At 45.6% G+C, this 17,875-nt stretch overlaps 1 pseudogene; it reads left to right on the top strand.

Annotated features, from left to right (window-relative positions):
- The first annotated feature begins 5,802 nt into the window (after window positions 1–5,802).
- Window positions 5,803–7,712, top strand: LOC147998066 (Y-linked testis-specific protein 1-like; annotated as a pseudogene).
- Window positions 7,713–17,875: the final 10,163 nt, after the last annotated feature.

Below are 17,875 nucleotides of genomic sequence, written 5' to 3' on the forward strand. Positions count from 1 at the left end.
AATGGGCTTTACAAGACAAAGAGACTGTAAAATTTCGTGTTGCTAGAATACTCAGTCACATAGGTTATAGAGCAACTGAACTCATGGTTCCACAGGAGTGTGGTTGGGGGATTCATGTGTTTGTATAAGTGCCTGTTCCCAAGTGCAAGAGCACATACGTGTGTTCATACGTGCAGAGATGAGTAGAATGTGCATTCTCTTCCTCACTACTCTCCGTTTCTGAGTGAACCACAGCCCACCATTTTGACTAGTGTGGCTGGCCAGGATCCTCTTGGAAATCCAACCGCCTCCACCCTACCATGTTGCAGACATGATTAGCCATGCCTGGAGTTTTACAAAGGTGCAGAGAGAATTTGGGCTTGCAGAGCAAAGGCTCTTGCCCACTGAGCAATCTTCCCAGTCCCCATCAGAATATGGTCTATCACAACCTTCATGCCCTGCCTTCTGCTGTGTGTGTTTCTCAGTGTCCTAAGGGATGTCCTCTCACATAAATGGTTTCACCCCCACATGGCTCTGTGCTTACACCCAGAACAGAGTGTCTCTTTTACCAGGAGAACTAATTCAGAGGTGGACATGTTCTGATTGCAGCCTCTAAGGTATAGAGAAGACTGTCTGCATCTTCAAGGCTTGGGCTTTCTTACCCTGTGAACTGAAAGCTGGTGTCCCACCCTGGAGGATGGAGAAAAGGAGAGAAGGATGCGGGAAAGAGAAGGAGGCAAAAGTGTAGGGGAGAGGTTGAAGTCACATTAAAAGTTCCAAGTTAGCATCAAACATGAAGAGTAGACAGGGAGAAATTGACAGTGTCACTGCTGTCACCACACACAGACACACAGACACACACACACACACACACACACACACACACACAAACACACAGACACACAGACACACACACACACACACACACACACACGCATCTGCTGTGCTCAGGTGTCATTCCCCCACTAAATAAAATGCTCTATTAGGTTTATCTGCCCCTCTCACGAGTAGCCTGTAATTAAATAACCGCCTTTTAAAATCCTGCTAGTGTGAAAGAAAGCCATTTGAGCATTTTCCTTAGCTGATGAATTACATGGACCAGTGGTCCTTGATAAACAGGCCTTTTCTAAAGCGATGCATGAGAAAAAGTAAATGCGTCTAAAACAATTGATGGGGGATTAGATCCCATGTCTCGGGCCTCACTGAGTAGACTCTGTCCCCAGCAGGGAGCAGAGCCCAACTAGGACCAGCTGCAAGACTGGTCTTCCAGAGGGTGTAAGATCCAGGAGGGCCCCTTCACGGACTCTGTCAGACCTCGCTTTTCCCAGAACAAATGCTGTTGCTGCCCATGCTGAGCCTCTGAAGCCGAAAGAGTGAGGACAAAACAGCTCCCTTTTTGACCATCTCTCATAAGGAAGATCCCCATCAGAGCCAGAGGTTTTTCACTGCTGCTTCAGGGCCTGATCATGGCTGTGATGGCTGTCTGTGGTGCTGACCTTTTCCTCATAAAGTTCTTTCTAAAGAGTAATTTGTCTCCTCTTCCCCCCATGGAACCCACCGTGCCATTGACATCACAGATGTCAGCGTATCTTTTTAAAGAAAACGCAACTCAATCCAATTCTACCCTCTGGCATCCAAAACGCTTGTCATTTTCATAGCCACGTACTTCAGAGTGCTGAATAATTCCTGAACCAAAAATCTCATCTAAATCAGTTCCTGGTGACACTCGGGTATGATTCCCCATGGGGCACACCTCTGCACCGTTTATGAGTCTACAGAATAAAGAAAGCAAGATGCATGCTACAGCTAGCAGAATCTGGTAAACTATAGCCTCTGATCAACTCAGCATCACTTGAAGATAGAGAAAGACAGACAGACAGACACACACACACACACGCACGTGAGGGGGGGCTTAACAAATGTCTTATTGTGTTATTGTGTTGGTCTGTGGACAGGCCTATGAGGAATTGCCTTGATTGTTGACTGACTTAGGAGGGCCAAGCCCACTGTGGGCAGCACCATCCCTAGACAGGTCGTTCTGAGATGTATAAGAAAGCTAGTTGAGCTGGAGCAAGCCATCAAGCAGAGTCCCTTGGTGGCATCAGCCTCAAGACCTTGTTGTGGTTCCTACTCTGACTCCCCTCCATGACCTAAAAGTTGAATTTAAAACATTTTCCTCCCCTACACTACTTTCCATCCAAGCGTTTTATTACAGCCACAGAAAGGAAACTAGAACAGACTCCATGGGGCAGCAGGGAGGACTGAGGCCTCACTGATTCCCAGAAGCCTGTGCTTGCAGCTTCTGGCTCTTCTATCACTGTAAGCCACAGTGACCTGGGCAGGCTCAAGAGAAGGACGGACAGTCTGCATTACCGAGGAGACAACACAGTCACTTCTGTCCTTATTCCACGGACAAGAAAGAGTGCTGATGACCCAGCGGTTATAACGTTTAGCAGTGGGAACAGAAAGAGAGGAGGAACTTCACGCTTTCCACAGGGCCAACGAGAGGACCAGAGGCAGAGGTGAAGCTGGACTCTGTAGTACATTTCCTGTGTGGGCGCCCTTCCCCCACCTAGTTACAAAACAGAAGGTTCTAAGTCAAGAAAGAAAGAAGAGAGCCACAAGACGAAAGAAACACAAGTATGTCAATAATGCCCCTGCCTCAGCGGCACTTTCCAGAGGTTTGTGAGTCTGTGGACATGTCTATGAGGAACTATGGGGAATATCATTCCCTATGAAGGTGGCCCAGGGTTGTAGGAGAAGGAGAGAAAGCTGAGTAGGTCATGGATAGCAATCAAGTACCCAGCATTTCTAAGTTGTCTCTGATTCCTTTCCTGCCTCTAGAGTCCTGCCTGAGTTCCTGCCCCAATGTCGCTCAGTAACAGACGGGAACCTAGAAGATAGAGTGAGACAACCTCTTTCCTCCTCAAGTTGACAGCTGTGATGAGATTGTTCTTCTTGTTGTCTACATGTTCTTCCCTTTTTTGAAAGTTGTCTCTTTTTATTGTTCTTAGAAAGATGTTATTACATGTTTTCTCATGGGCTCTCTGTCTCTCACCATGTCTCTCTTTGTCTCTGTCTCTGTCTCTGTCTCACTCTGTATTTGTGTGTTTGAGTGTGTATATGTGTATGTTTGTGTGTGTATGTGTGTGCATGTGTGTGTGTTTGTGTGTATTTATGTGTGTGTTTGTGTGTTTGTGTATGTATGAGAATTTCTGTGTGCAAGTGCATATGTGTGAGTGTGTGTGTGTTTGTTTGTGTATGTATGAGTGTTTCTGTGTATATGTGCGTATGTGTGAGTGTGTGTGTGTGCGTTTCTGTATTTATAAGTGTTTCTGTGTGTTTGTGCGTGTGTGTGTGTGTGTGTGTGTGTGTGTGTGTGTGTGTGAGTCTGCTTTCCAGGCTTAAAAAAAAACCCCAAGGCTGTAAATCTCAGCAGGTGCCTAGAGAAGGAAGATGAAGGGGAGAAAATGGGGAAAAATCATGTCCTTTGAGTTAACCCCACCTTGAGGACATCCACATAGTGGACCAAAGTAACATAATGGCAGAGGAGTCATAACAGCAGACAGAGAGTAAGACGGTGCACTTAGAAAAGTGGACAGATTTTAAAAAGCTGCCATAAGTTGTTAAGCTCTAAGTACATTTTAAAAAAATTATAATGGTAAAGTGGGAGGGAATTACTGGGGAGAGGGAAGGGAGGGTCAGAGTGTGGTGGGGACGGGGGAGGGTTCTGAAAAGAATCCTTTTGAAGATCTGAAGAACTATGTGACACAAACAATTAAAGTGCCCTGTAATTACAGGTAAATTCCACACTTACCTGCATCCACTATTCTGTCTACCCATATTTCAAAAATATAATTACCTCATCTATTTCATCCTGATTTGCTGCATTTGATCTAATATATTCCTTGTAACCAGAAGTGCTGGTAAATTTTAAAGACATTTAAAATATGTCTGGTCGATATCAGGTTTGTCATCAGTTTATCCCGAATTTGGAAGCAGGTCCAGAAGCTAATTTTTCCTCGCTCTTTGCAAAGAATCCATAATTCATGATTGCCATTGACTTCAATACAAGGTATTTAATCCTGTCAAATTCCAGCTTTGTGTGAATAAAAATGGCCCTCCTCTAATTGTGGGTTTTGATAAAGCTAATTTTGGGGTGCTATCCAGTGGGCTCCCTCAGAGAAAGAGTCTACCAATATTTCTGATACAGAGAATGACGTAAAGATAACCAAAGGAAAGATAGGAGCTGGGAAAATAACCACCAAGGATGTTGGTGACTCAGAAACCAAAGACTTTTTCAGAAAAAAATGCATGAAAAGAGCTACATGGGCAGACTGTGACTCGGTTCATCAGAATATTTGGGTGGGGACTTTACTTTGGGTCTCCACGAGGCTACATGAGAAGCTAAAACCTAGATGCTGGAAGTTTCTAAGCGTAACTAGGGAAGTACCTGGGCTGAGTGGGCTTCTATGACATAAGCAGAGCCTGGATGATGTCACAGAGAGAAGGGCGGAGGTTCCGCTTCTCTTCCACTTGGGGGTGCTAGACTCCTTGAAGGTGGGTTCACTATCTTCCCAGCGGGCTGTGAAAGCCAGTTCAGCTCCTGAACCCCACAATTGTTCAGCAGCCTTTTGGTGACTGACCAGTTTCCGAAGACAGAATCTGGACGACCTGGACATTTTCTCCCGGTAAATACGTTTATGAAGATAACTGGGACCCTTGTAGCCCAGAAAGCTAAAAGTTTTCCTTCGTACAGCGAGTAACCTTATGTTCTGATGTCTTCCACGTTTGAGGGCTCGGCGGATGGTCTAGGCTAGTCAGTCTAAGAGTTTATTATCCTTTGCTAACAATATCTAATTCATAATCCTACTAAAATGACAAAGCTGCTCTCTGTGCCTGTGCATTTTAGGAGATAATATTTCTTTGGTTTATTTTTGGTTCCTTTGTTTTTTGTTTTTTTTTTGTTTTTTTTTTCGGAGCTGAGGACCGAACCCAGGGCTTTCTGTGTGCTAGGCAACTGCTCTACCACTGAGTTAAATCCCAACCCCAGGAGATATTATTTCTAAATGACTGCTGTTGCCTACACAAAAGACTGTTGTTGCGGTCGAAGATGCAACAGCGTCGCGGAATAAACCTGGAGCTGGGTCAGGATGCACAGTACAGAAAGCCAGTGGACTGGTGTGCTGTGTCTCTGGGCAGACACTTGTGGATGTTGCCACATAGCGCATAGTTAGAAGGTAGAAGAGGGGTGTGGACACCCTTCTGGCTCCTTTGCTATCCTTTCTCTGTTCTGCTTGCTTAAAGTGGGGACAGGGATACTTAATCCCACACTGACCTAGACATTCAAGGAGAGGTTCCTCAGGAGAGGCAAAGTGCCACGGGCTGAAGAAATGTGTCTGAATATGTTATTCTGAGCTGTAGAAAACCATTTGTTCATTTCCATTTGAACTTTTGATTTTGATTTTTGAGACAGGGTTTTTCTGTGGGTAGCTTTGGCTATCCTGGAACTAACTCTGTAGACCAGGCTGGCCTTGATCTCATAGAGGTCTGCCTCCCTCTGCCTCTTGAGTGCTGGAATTAAAGGTGTGCTCCACCATTGCACAGCCCTCCTATGAACTTCTGATTACGACAGAATTAGATTCCGATGCTCAACCCTGTTTACCTTCCTCACCTGCTCCAAAGTTCTCTTAGACAAGAGCCTTCGTCCAGCGCCTTCCCCACCCCACCCCCATTGTTCTTGCAGGCAGTCACATGACAGAGGCACCAGCATTGTGTTTGGTTTAAGCAGGCGAGCTCTTCAAACCCAGGCCACGGGCAAGTATGAAGCCTGAACACAGAACGATAGCCACAAGACAGTGGACCAGGATGCCGTGGCCTACCACACTAGGTCTACAGCCAAGAAGAGGAGGATGTCTCTGAGGAGGATGAGCACACCATCCTTCCAGAAGCAGAGGAGGAGGAGGCCTTCTCCCCAGGCCTTCGGGACATTGTGGGCTGCAGAAATTCTCACGGATGGGAGGAAGGTGATGAGCCTGTCACCCAATGGAAGGCCATCGTTCTAGATCAAATGCCGAGAAATCCCTCTCTCTATCTGGTCAAGTATGATGGAATTGATTGTGTCTACGGACTGGGACTTCACAGTGATGAGAGGATTTTAAAGCTTAAGGTCTTGCCTCACAAAGTAGTGTTTCCTCAAGTGAAAGACGCCAATCTCGCAAGGGTCATGGTTGGCCGAGCTGTGGACCATAAATTTGAGGGCAAACATGGCTCTAAGGACAACTGGATGGGGGTGGTCCCAGCCCAGGTGCCGATCATGAAGGACTGGTTTTACACCACCTTCCAGAAAGATCCAGTCCTATACATCTACCAGCTCCTGGATGATTACACAGAAGGTAACCTCCGTATCATTCCAGAGACTCCTCCAGCAGAGGTGAAGTCAGACGTTGACAGCGACATCTTAACAGGTCAATGTGTGCAGTTCACCAGAAGCGACGGGTCCAAAAAGATCGGCAAAGTCATTTACCAAGTTCCAGCCAAGCCTTCCGTGTACTTCATCAAGTTTGATGGCGACGTCCACATGTACGTCTATAATCTGGTGGAAAAGATCTGTTAAGGTGAGATTCACAAAGTTTGGGGGACATAGATGTGGAATTTATAGGATTGGGGGGAAAATATTTGTTTTTCTGTGTCTCAGACACACAAGGGCCTTTGACAACCCCAGTATCTTTTCCAGTGGAATTTGTTTTTGCTCTAAAAATTAAAACGTGCGATGTGACGTGTTGTGTGTGAACACTTTGTTGGAGGAGACTGGCTGTGGTGGATGGAACATGGAGAGGAAGCTGGGAAAGTCAAGGCTGTGAACAGTGAGTCTAATGTGTCATAGACTAAAACAAACAGGACTGAGCTGGTCTGGTTTTTAGGGAGAGAAAAGAACTGGAGATGAGGCTTAGAGGAGGAGGGATGGCACAGGGGAAGAAAGATGAATGTTTAGGAAGCCGTAGAGAAGGGCCAGACATAGATAGACTCTCTGAGGTGAAGTTTGAGGGAGAGACAGACTGTTGGGTAAAGAGGGGCAGGTAACAGGGAGGTGGTCTTGGACTCAATGGGAAACCCAATAAACTGATCCAAGCAGACTGAGAATCAGAGAAGGTCGGGGATTGTTTGACTAACGAAACCTAATGAAACCTGTTTCTCATCTGTAGATGTATTATTTTTAATTATGTGGGTGGGGTAGGTCATGAACACAGGAGACCACAGAGACAAGAATAGTCAGGTCCCCTGGAGCTGGAATTAGAGGTGGTTGGGAGCTATTGGACATGAGCTCAAAGAACCAAATCCAGGTCCTCTTTCAGAGCAGACGAGCTCTTGATCCATTGGTCATCTCTCCAGGCCCCTAAAGTCATCTTTTCAATTAAATCCAAACTTCACATGCAGAGAAGAGACCAGGATGAGGGTAAGAAAGATTAAATTGATGGGGATGTGGAAGAAAGACTAAAGAACACATGAGGGAGTAGAGGACACTGAGGGACGAAGGAATGACAAAATGGAGTTCTCACAAAGTGAAGCAGGAGACATAGGAAGAACAGAAAGGGTCTAGAATGAGTTGAACTTGGGCCGCATCCATATTGGTCTCTTTGGATATTAAAAAACAGCCAACCATCACTACAGAAGGTGGATGTGAGGAGGAGGCTTCCCAGGAGGACATTTTGACGAGGATAACTCAAGAGTAGTGAATGCCAAACTAAGTTTATATCTATCCATTCCTGAAAGAATCATAAAGCCCATTATTTTGTATGATCAGCAAAAGTAATTTAAAAGGGAAGATGAGGATGCCGTGAGCTTCTGTCCGGTGTTACGTTGATCCTGCGTTTAGCTTCCCTGAGCACGTTAGACTCTGTTTCATCCTGTAATATTTTTGAGGTCTCTTCCCAATGCCCCTAGATGACCACAAAGAGCTCCTGCACTGGCTGGTCTTTCCTGGCTCTCCTTTGACTGGATGGCTTCCTACACACCTGCGGGGCCCTGTTACCGTATCTACCCCAGGAAGTTCACGTCTTTTACTCACATGTGAGCTCATCCTCAGAAACTCTTGATGGTGCCTCCAATGCAGAGGTGCTGAGCTCTTTCCTATGCCATTTGCCGTGACATCAAAATGCTTTGCGGTTCCTGACCATGTAGCTCTCTCCTCCTGAGAAGCCCCTGTGCACTCCATGGTGTCTCTCTGAGCCACATCTACACTCCAAGAGTGTCTTTGGAGACAACCTTATCTTGGACTCATTCATTGCTGTTTCTTCTCTCAAGAATAAGTTTCTCACTGCAGGACTTGAAAATACTTTCTATCACTGATCAGTTCTGCTATTTGGGTATTTTTATACTAGATGGTTGTCTGACGGTTTCATTGCTGCGAAAAGACACCATGACTAAGGCAACTTATAAGGGACAACATTTTTTGGGGGGGTTCTTTTTTTTTCAGAGCTGGGGACCGAACCCAGTGCCTTGCCCTTCCTAGTCAAGCGCTCTACCACTGAGCTAAATCCCCAACCTCAAGGGACTACATTTAATTAGGGCAGGCTTTCAGGTTCAGAAGTTCAGTCTATTTTAATCAAGGCAGCAATCATGGAATCGTGTAGGCAGACATGGTGTTGGAGATATACTTCCTCCAACAATGCCACACCCACTCCCACAAGGCCACACCTCCTACTTGTGCCACACTTCCCATGGGAAAATCACATTGTAACCACCGCCCTGATTTTATGCCAAGTTGACACAAGCTAGAGTCGTCAGAGAAGAGGGCGCCTCAGTTGAGAACATGCATCCATAAGATCCAGCTGAAGGGCATTTTCTTTGTGATTGGTGGGGAGGGGCCGGCCCACTGTGAGTGGCACCATTCCTAGGCTGTTGGTCCTGGGTTCTATAAGAAAGCAAGCTCAGCAAGACATGAGGAGCAAGATGGTAAGCAGTGCCCCTCCATAGCCTCTGACTCAGTTCCTGCCTCCAGGATCCTGTCCTGTTTGAGTTCCTGTCCCAACTTCCTTTAGTGATGAGCAGTAATGTAGAAGTGTAAGCTGAATAAACCTTTTCCTCCATAACTTGCTCTTTGGTCACCGTGTTTCCTTACAACAATAGGAACCCTAAGTAAGACAATTTCTTATAGAAACAGTGTGTCTAGTAGAGCCACAGACGCTTACCTCATAACCACAATTAGAGACGTATAGACACTTTGTTTTAATTTAAAGGTAAGACTTGCTCATGTACTGACCTGTGACGTTCTAGTTTGCTTCCTTCTCTCCGTGATGAATGCCATGATCAAAACTAACTTGGGGAGGAAAGGGTTATTACATTACAGGTAACAGACCATCACTGAGGGAAACCAGAGCAGGAGCTTGAAGCGGTAACAAGGAGAACTGCTTGTTGGCCGGCTCCCTGTCTCAGTCATTGTTCTGTTGCTGTGAAGAGACACCATGGTCAAGGAACTACTATAATGAAAGCATGTAATTGGAGGATAACTTACAGTTTCAGACGTGTGGTCCATCATCATGGCAGGGAGCATAACACGGGAGCAATAGAGAGCTACTGCTCTGTAAGCAGAGAGAGAGAGAGAGAGAGAGAGAGAGAGAGAAAGAGAGAGAGAGACACAGAGAGACAGAGAGACAGAGAGACAGAGAGACAGACAGAGACAGAGAGAGACAGAGAGAGAGGGAGAGACAGAAAGAGGGAGAGACAGAGAGAGAGAGGGAGAGACAGAGAGAGAGAGAGAGAGAGAGAGAGAGAATTAATCACCCAGTTAACACATGTGCATGCACACACATGTGGAAGAACCCGGTACACTCAGGAAATATCCTTAATGTCTTGTCTGTCTTGTTCACTGTGGCAGCAACTCTCACTCACAGGCAAAGCTCCTTTTGGTGTGGGTCACCTTTCCAGACGGCGTGCTCTGGGCCTCATGCCTCTGCCTTCCAAGGTGGACTTATAGGATGGTCTCCACATCCATGGGGCATCTATGTAAGTTTCTGGGGAACGAGTGCTTAACTGCTAGACTCTCTCCCTAGCCCCTTCCAGAACTTTCCGTCCCAACTCCCCTTTACCTTTCTTTTTGAGATTTATCGAGTATGCATGACAAATGGAGACTGTATACATTTGAAGTATGAGGTGTAGTATTCTGATCACATTATACATTGAACAGATATTGTAAGATCAAGCTCATTCTCTCTCTCTCTCTCTCTCTCTCTCTCTCTCTCTCAGATCCACTGTTTTAACATACTCCACATACACAAAACCGCAGTGACAATCAGTTCACTGTTCCCAGGGTCTGATGTGTTGTTCATCCCGTAACCGAGTGATGTTGTACATTCTGTACAATCTACTTCTCAAAAGGAAAAATCAGCACCGCAGTCACCGGTTAAAACCCTCAAATGGCTCCATGTCACTGAGGGTAAGATGGAAAGCCCCTCTGTTGACGTCCCTCTGTTGATAGACAGATGCTGTTCCAGAAAGACCAAAAGCTATGACACACCATCCCGGGCCTGGGAAATCATAACTTTAACTTCTTGTGTTTGTAAACAGAACAGAAAATGGAGTTTACAAGACAAGGAGAATGTAAAATTTTGTGTTGCTAGAATACTCAGTCACATAGGTTATAGAGCAACTGAATTCATGGTTCCAAAGGGGTGTGGTTGGGGGATTCATGTGTTTGTATAAGTGCCTGTTCCCAAGTGCAAGAGCACATACGTGTGTTCATACGTGCAGAGATGAGTAGAATGTGCATTCTCTTCCTCACTACTCTCCGTTTCTGAGTGAACCACAGCCCACCCTTTTGACTACTGTGTCTGCCAAGGATCCTCTTGGAAATCCAACCGCCTCCACCCTACCATGTTGCAGACATGATTAGCCATGCCTGGAGTTTTACAAAGGTGCAGAGAGAATTTGAACTCTTTGGGCTTGCAGAGCAAAGGCTCTTGCCCACTGAGCTATCTTCCCAGTCCCCATCAGGATATAGTCTATCACAACCTTCATGCACTGCCTTCTGCTGTGTGTTTCTCAGTATCCTAAGGGATGTTCTCTCACATAAACGGTTTCACCCCCACATGGCTCTGTGCTTACACCCAGAACAGAGTGTCTCTTTTACCAGGAGAACTAATTCAGAGGTGGACATGTTATGATTGCACCCTCTAAGGTATAGAGAAGACTGTCTGCATCTTCAAGGCTTGGGCTTTCTTACCCTGTGAACTGAATGCTGGTGTCCCACCCTGGAGGATGGATAAAAGGAGAGAAGGATGTGGGAAAGAGAAGGAGGCAAAGGTGTAGGGGAGAGGTTGAAGTCACATTAAAAGTTCCAAGTTAGCATCAAACCTGAAGAGTAGACAGGGAGAAATTGACAGTGTTAGTGCTGTCACCACACACACACACACACACACACACACAAACACACACACACACAGACACACACAGACACTCACACACAGACACATACACACAGACACACACACATACACACACACAGACCCACACACATGCACACACACACACACACACACACACACACACACACACACGCATCTGCTGTGCTCAGGTGTCATTCCCCCACTAAATAAAATGCTCTATTAGGTTTATCTGTCCCTCTCACGAGTAGCCTGTAATTAAATAACCACCTTTTAAAATCCTGCTAGTGTGAAAGAAAGCCATTTGAGCATTTTCCTTAGCTGATGAATTACATGGACCAGTGGTCCTTGATAAACAGGCCGGTTCTAAAGCGATGCATGAGAAAAAGTAAACACGTCTAAAACAATTGATGGGGAATTAGATCCCACGTCTCGGGCCTCACTGAGTAGACTCTGTCCCCAGCAGGGAGCAGAGCCCAACTAGGACCAGCTGCAAGACTGGTCTTCCAGAGTGTGTAAGATCCAGGAGGGCCCCTTCATTGACTCTGTCAGACCTCGCTTTTCCCAGAACAAATGCTGTTGCTGCCCATGCTGAGACACTGAAGCCAAAAGAGTGAGGACAAAAGATTTCCCTTTGGTGACCATCTCTCCAAAGGAAGTTCCCCATCAGGGTCAGAGGTTTTTCACTGCTGCTTCAGGTCCTGATCATGACTGTGATGGCTGTCTGTGGTGCTGACCTTTTCCTCATGAAGTTCTTTCTAAAGAGTAATTTGTCTCCTCAACCTCCCCATGGAACCCACCGTGCCATTGACATCACAGATGTCAGCGTATCTTTTTAAAGAGAACACAACTCAATCCAATTCTACCCTCCGGCATCCAAAATGCTTGTCATTTTCATAGCCAAGTACTTCAGAGTGCAGACTCACTCCTGAACCAAAAATCTCATCTAAATCAGTTCCTGGTGACACTCGGGTATGATTCACCATGGGGCACATCTCTGCACCATTTATGAGTCTACAGAAACAAGAAAGCAAGATGTGTGCTGCAGCTAGCATAAACAGGTTAACTATAACCTCTGATCAACTCAGCATCACTTGAAGAGAGAGAAAGACAGACAGACAGACACACACGTGAGGGGGGGTTAGCAAATGTCTTATTGTGTTATCGTGTTGGTCTGTGGGCAGGCCTATGAGGAATTGCCTCGATTGTTGACTGACTTAGGAGGGCCAAGCCCACCGTGGGCAGCACCATCCCTAGGCAGGTCGTTCTGAGATGTATAAGAAAGCTAGTTGAGCTGGAGCAAGCCATCAAGCAGAGTCCCTTGGTGGCATCAGCCTCAAAATTTTGTTGTGGTGCCTACTCTGACTCCCCTCCATGACCTGAAAGTTGAAGTCAAAACATTTTCCTCCCCTACACTACTTTCCATCCAAGCGTTTTATCACAGCCACAGAAAGGAGACTGGAACAGACTCCATGGGGCAGCAGCGAAGACTGAGGCCTCACAGATTCCCAGGAGCCTGTGCTTGCAGCTTCTGGCTCTTCTATCACTGTAAGTCACAGTGACCTGGACAGGCTCAAGAGAAGGATGGACAGTCTGCATTACCGAGGAGATGACACACTCACTTCTGTCCTTATTCCACGGACAAGAAAGAGTGCTAATGACCCAGTGGTTATAACGTTTAGCAGTGGGAACATAAAGAGAGGGGGAACTTAACGCATCCCACAGGGCCAACAAGAGGACCAGAGGCAGAGGTGAAGCTGGACTCTGCAGTACATTTCCTGTGTGGGCTCCCTTCCCCCACGTAGTAACCAAACAGAAGGTTCTAAGTCAAGAAACAAAGAGGAGAGCCACAAGACGAAAGAAACACAAGTATCTCAATAATGCTCCTGCCTGAGCTCCACTGCCCAGAGGTTTGTGGGTCTGTGGACATGTCTATGAGGAACTGCTTTGATTGTTTACTGATTAGGAGGGTCAAGCCCATTGTGGGGGGAACCATACCCTAGACAGGTGGGTTCTGAGCTGTATAAAAAGACCCAGTCTTGGAGCGTGTCTGCTGCTCATGTGGTGTTTTTTTCTTTTTTGTTTTGCTTTGTTTTCTAACTGACAGAGAGGGCTACAGTATTGCCTACAGCGCAGCATTGAGTCTGCTCCCCAAAATTATCATCTTACTGTAAAAGAACTCAAGGAAAATTCCAGATCTCATTAAACAGATAGCGGCCACCTTCCCCCCTTCTACAATTTCTAGTCATTAACGAATTTTTTAGCTACCGTTATCCCACCTTAACCACAGCACACTCTGATCTTCATAAGACTGATGGCACTCAAGAAGTGCAAGCCACCAGACAGAGGACAGAGGTAACAAACCCAAACATCCACTGCAGTTCCCAACTCAAATGCTTACAGAGGCCTTGTCAACCTTCAGTCAAAACAGGCATCACGTGTCTCTCATGACCTACCCTTTAATTGTCAAAACATTTGCACGTCTAAGTTCTTTCTGTTAAAGGGGTGGGGGGACTTCTTTCTACTTTATGAGCCATTTACTTTAGTGTTTTTAAGCAGAGAAGAGGACAATCCAGTCAACATTTACTCTAATAGGGGACTGATGTATGCATGAGGCCGTCCATGTTTCTCCAGTAACTATATATCTAGATGCCTTTTCCTTGCAGTATGTATGAAATGAGCCTTCTACTCCATTCTTCCTTTCTAATTCAGCAGTTCTCATGATCACTCTTGCATCCACCTCCTACCAGATCAAAAAGACTAAGCACGATCCCTTCTGCTGTTAAGGATCAGACCCCAGTGTGGGCTGGAGAGATGGCTCAGCAGCTAAAAGCACTGGCTGCTCTTGCAGGGGACTCAGGTTTGATGTCTTGCACCCACATGACAGCCCATACACATCTGTAACTCCGGTTTCAGGGAAGACCTTCTGCTGGCTTCCCTGAGCTCCAGGCATGCCCAAGGTACATATACATGCATTCATATAAAACACCCCTACACACACACACACACACACACACACACACACACACACACACACACACACACACACACACACATATATATATATATATATATATATATATATATATATATATATATATATGCCTTAGAAGACAAGGAGGAAAAGGAAAAGAAGAAGAAAGAGAAGAGAAGGAGGCAGTCCTATGTAATCCACAAAAACAATGCATTCAATTTTTTTTATTTATTTACTTTATTTATGAGTACACTGTAGCCATCTTCAGACACACCAGAAGAGGGCATCAGATCCCATTACAGATGGCTGTGAGCCACCATGTGGTTGCTGGGATTTGAACTCAGGACGTCTAGGAAGAGCAGTCATTTCTCTTAACCGCTGAGCTTTCTCTCCAGTCCGTTGATTATTTTAACTTTGTAGTCCTTAAGTCCAAGCTCTTACTTTGAAGGAAATGCCGGGAGTGTGTGTGCACACTGTATATTATTAATACGGTGCTGATGTGTAGAGACAGGTGGATCCTGGAACTTGGGGGGCCAGCCTATCTAGCCTAACTATTGAGATCCAGGACAATGGGAGACCTTGTTTCAGATGATGTGGGTGGTGTTCCCGAGACTGACACCAGTCTTTCAGCCTCCACAAATATGTGCACACGACCGTGAGTACACGTGATGCATACATTACAAAATGAAAAATGAAACGTGGAAATTCAATAAAGAAAGCTCCTTTCCAGCTGGTGGCGTATAGAGAGGATTGCTTCTCCTACTGTAGTTATCTCTGAAGAGGAAGTCAATAAATGACTCAGACAAGAGCCTTTGAAATATCAGCTGCCAACCCAGGGCCCAGTTCTCCTCTTTGGCTGCAATTACCTTCTTAACATGACTCCACATTGTCTCCTGGGACCCAGGTTTCCCCTTCCCCATAGCTCTGCCCTAGTATGAGCCTAAGAATCCATAGAGCTAGCCAAGAAAGGAGGGGAGAAAGGACACGAGGGGCTGGAGAGGAGGCTGCCAGTAATCCAGTCATATACACTGACCTTTCCATTGGCACTCAGTCCACGGATACCAGGCAATGTCACTGAGCTGGATGCCCAGGAGGAAAGGCAGGGTTTAATAATCCAATAGGTGGCAGTCTTTACCACAGTAAGTTCAGCCAGCAGTGAACACAGTCAGACACTGAAGAAGATGACACCTGTCTGTTAACTGTGAACTCCTGAGTGCATGTGCATGCTTGTGTAGAAGGACTGTGTGTCTGTGTGTGTGTGCGCGCGTGATCATAGTTATTTAAGAATTGTTATTTTTTTCTTTTATTTTCATATATTATTAGTCCCAGGACTACTTCATGACTTAATAAATCTCACCAATATTTCTTCCGTTGTGCCTTGTAGCTCTGAAAACCCCTGCTGGTCACCCAACGATGTGCTTTACCTTGTCAACTATTTCAGGGGACTTTGGGGTGCCCTTTCTGTGAAACCCAAGAGACAAGAAGAGAACAGAAGCCCCACCTGGGATAAGAAAGCGGGTACAACTTTGTCTGAAATGATTCTGTGTGGGCGAGCACGCGGATAAGAGAACATGATGTGAGAACTGAGCGCAAGCTGGACACACAAATGGGGACATTGAACCCCACACAACCACCCCCCCCACCAAACGGTGCCTGCGGGTTTAGGCTTAAAAGTACCTGCCACGTAGGGCCCAAAGGAATCAGTACTGAGTCTGTGGGGACATTGGGGAGAATAGAAAGCCTTTGCCTCCGCTCTCAGTAGAAGAGATGGCAGTAAAATGGGTTACGGATGTGTAGGACTATTGGCAGAAGCATATTTAAAGAAAGGAACTTGACTCATCAGCTTTGATTTGAAATATTTATTATGGCAAATGGTGGTTATTAGATAAAGATGCCTCACACATCCTCCATTCAGTCACAATGTCACTTTCAGCTCATTTCAGCTGGTTATGTGTTCATGGATTAACACCCTTTTAATAATATCTATTAAAAAATTTTTTTGCTCTCTCCCAGGGCAAGGTAGTAGCAAAACTCGCTGTATGGCCATTATCTGAAGCCTGGACTAGAAAGATAATGGCCCAAGGTTTACAAGGCAGGTGGGAACAATCAATTATACCCCCACGACTACTGCACAGTTCTGTTACGTGATCGGCAGGAGTGCTGGAGTTAACCGGGATTTCGGGACCAGCAGATACCCACTCTGCCCACTTGGGCTTCTCCGGGTACAGGTCTGTCTCTTACGGCAACAGGCAGGGAGCGTCCTACCAGCAACTCTGAGGAGCAGCATGAGGACACGTCATGGAAACCAGAGAAGGAGAGAAGAGAGGAAAGGTGTCCTTCTCTGGCTCATAGACAAGAGTCAGAGTCCTGAGTACCTGCTTCTAACTGAGTACAGAGCCACTTCCACCATGTGTGTATGAACTGTGCTGGGGTCTCCAGTCTATGATCGTATTCACTTTGGTCCATCATTTCCTACCAGAAGGAGAAGACACCCAGCTCCATCTAAAGTGACAGTGAGATCAGGCTGGTTACGGCGTGCAGGTGGAAGAGAAGACTAAGTGGCATCAACACAGACATACACTTTCATGCATACAGACTTGCATGACACATATATCCGCATGCATATGCACACCAAGAACATGAGCACACATGCATGCATGCACACATAAACATACATACATGGAACGCACTGATAATTTTATGAATACATATATACATATTAGCGTGTGTGCACTTAGTTTCACACATGTGATACCTTTATACTGTATATATACAATATACTATATATATATACACAATACATACAAACACATATATATATATATATATATATATATATAAACAACACACACACACACACACACACACACACACACACACACACACACACACACACATATATATATAAATCCTAGTTTTGTGGTATCTGATTTCTGTATTCACCCTAGAAAGAGTCTGCTATTTGGTTCCCATTCCTAAAGCTTTTTCTTTTAAAATGCATGACTGCAAAGAAGCAGGTCACTAGGTCAGTAAAGTGTCTGCCGCATCATGGAACAAAGACGTGGGGGGAAACGCTGCAGGTTTGGGGTTTGCCCTTGAGAAGCCCCTACAGAGTCAGGCAGAGGACACTCTGGCTGTCGTCTCCTTTGTTCTGAGAGGAAAGAAGGGAGCTCTCTGTGGTGATTACAAATACCTGTTTCTGTTTTTTTTTTTTTTTCCCATGGAAGACATTTTTTTTAATTGTCTTGGGGGTTGGGGGAGGGAAAGCAGAAAGAGGAAAAAAAAGAAAAAAGGAGTGAAGGGTCGGGGATTCTGTCTTTTATTCAGGCCATGACATACATTCCAGGTAATGAATGACAGGCACCTCTGCACGCAGGTGAGTAGTACTCTGGGAATGTGTGGTGGTTGTCATGGCAACAGACACAAGAGGGTCCTTGTCCCCTAGGGATACTGGATTCAGAGGTTTATCTGTAAACCCCTTCTGATGCTAAAAGGTAGGAAACAATAAAGCTTCTTTAGGGAAGATATTGTTTGTGAACAA

The sequence above is a fragment of the Rattus norvegicus genome, chromosome Y, assembly GCF_021556685.1.
Source record: "Rattus norvegicus strain SHRSP/BbbUtx chromosome Y, alternate assembly SHRSP_T2T, whole genome shotgun sequence".
Taxonomy (NCBI): Eukaryota; Metazoa; Chordata; class Mammalia; order Rodentia; family Muridae; genus Rattus; species Rattus norvegicus.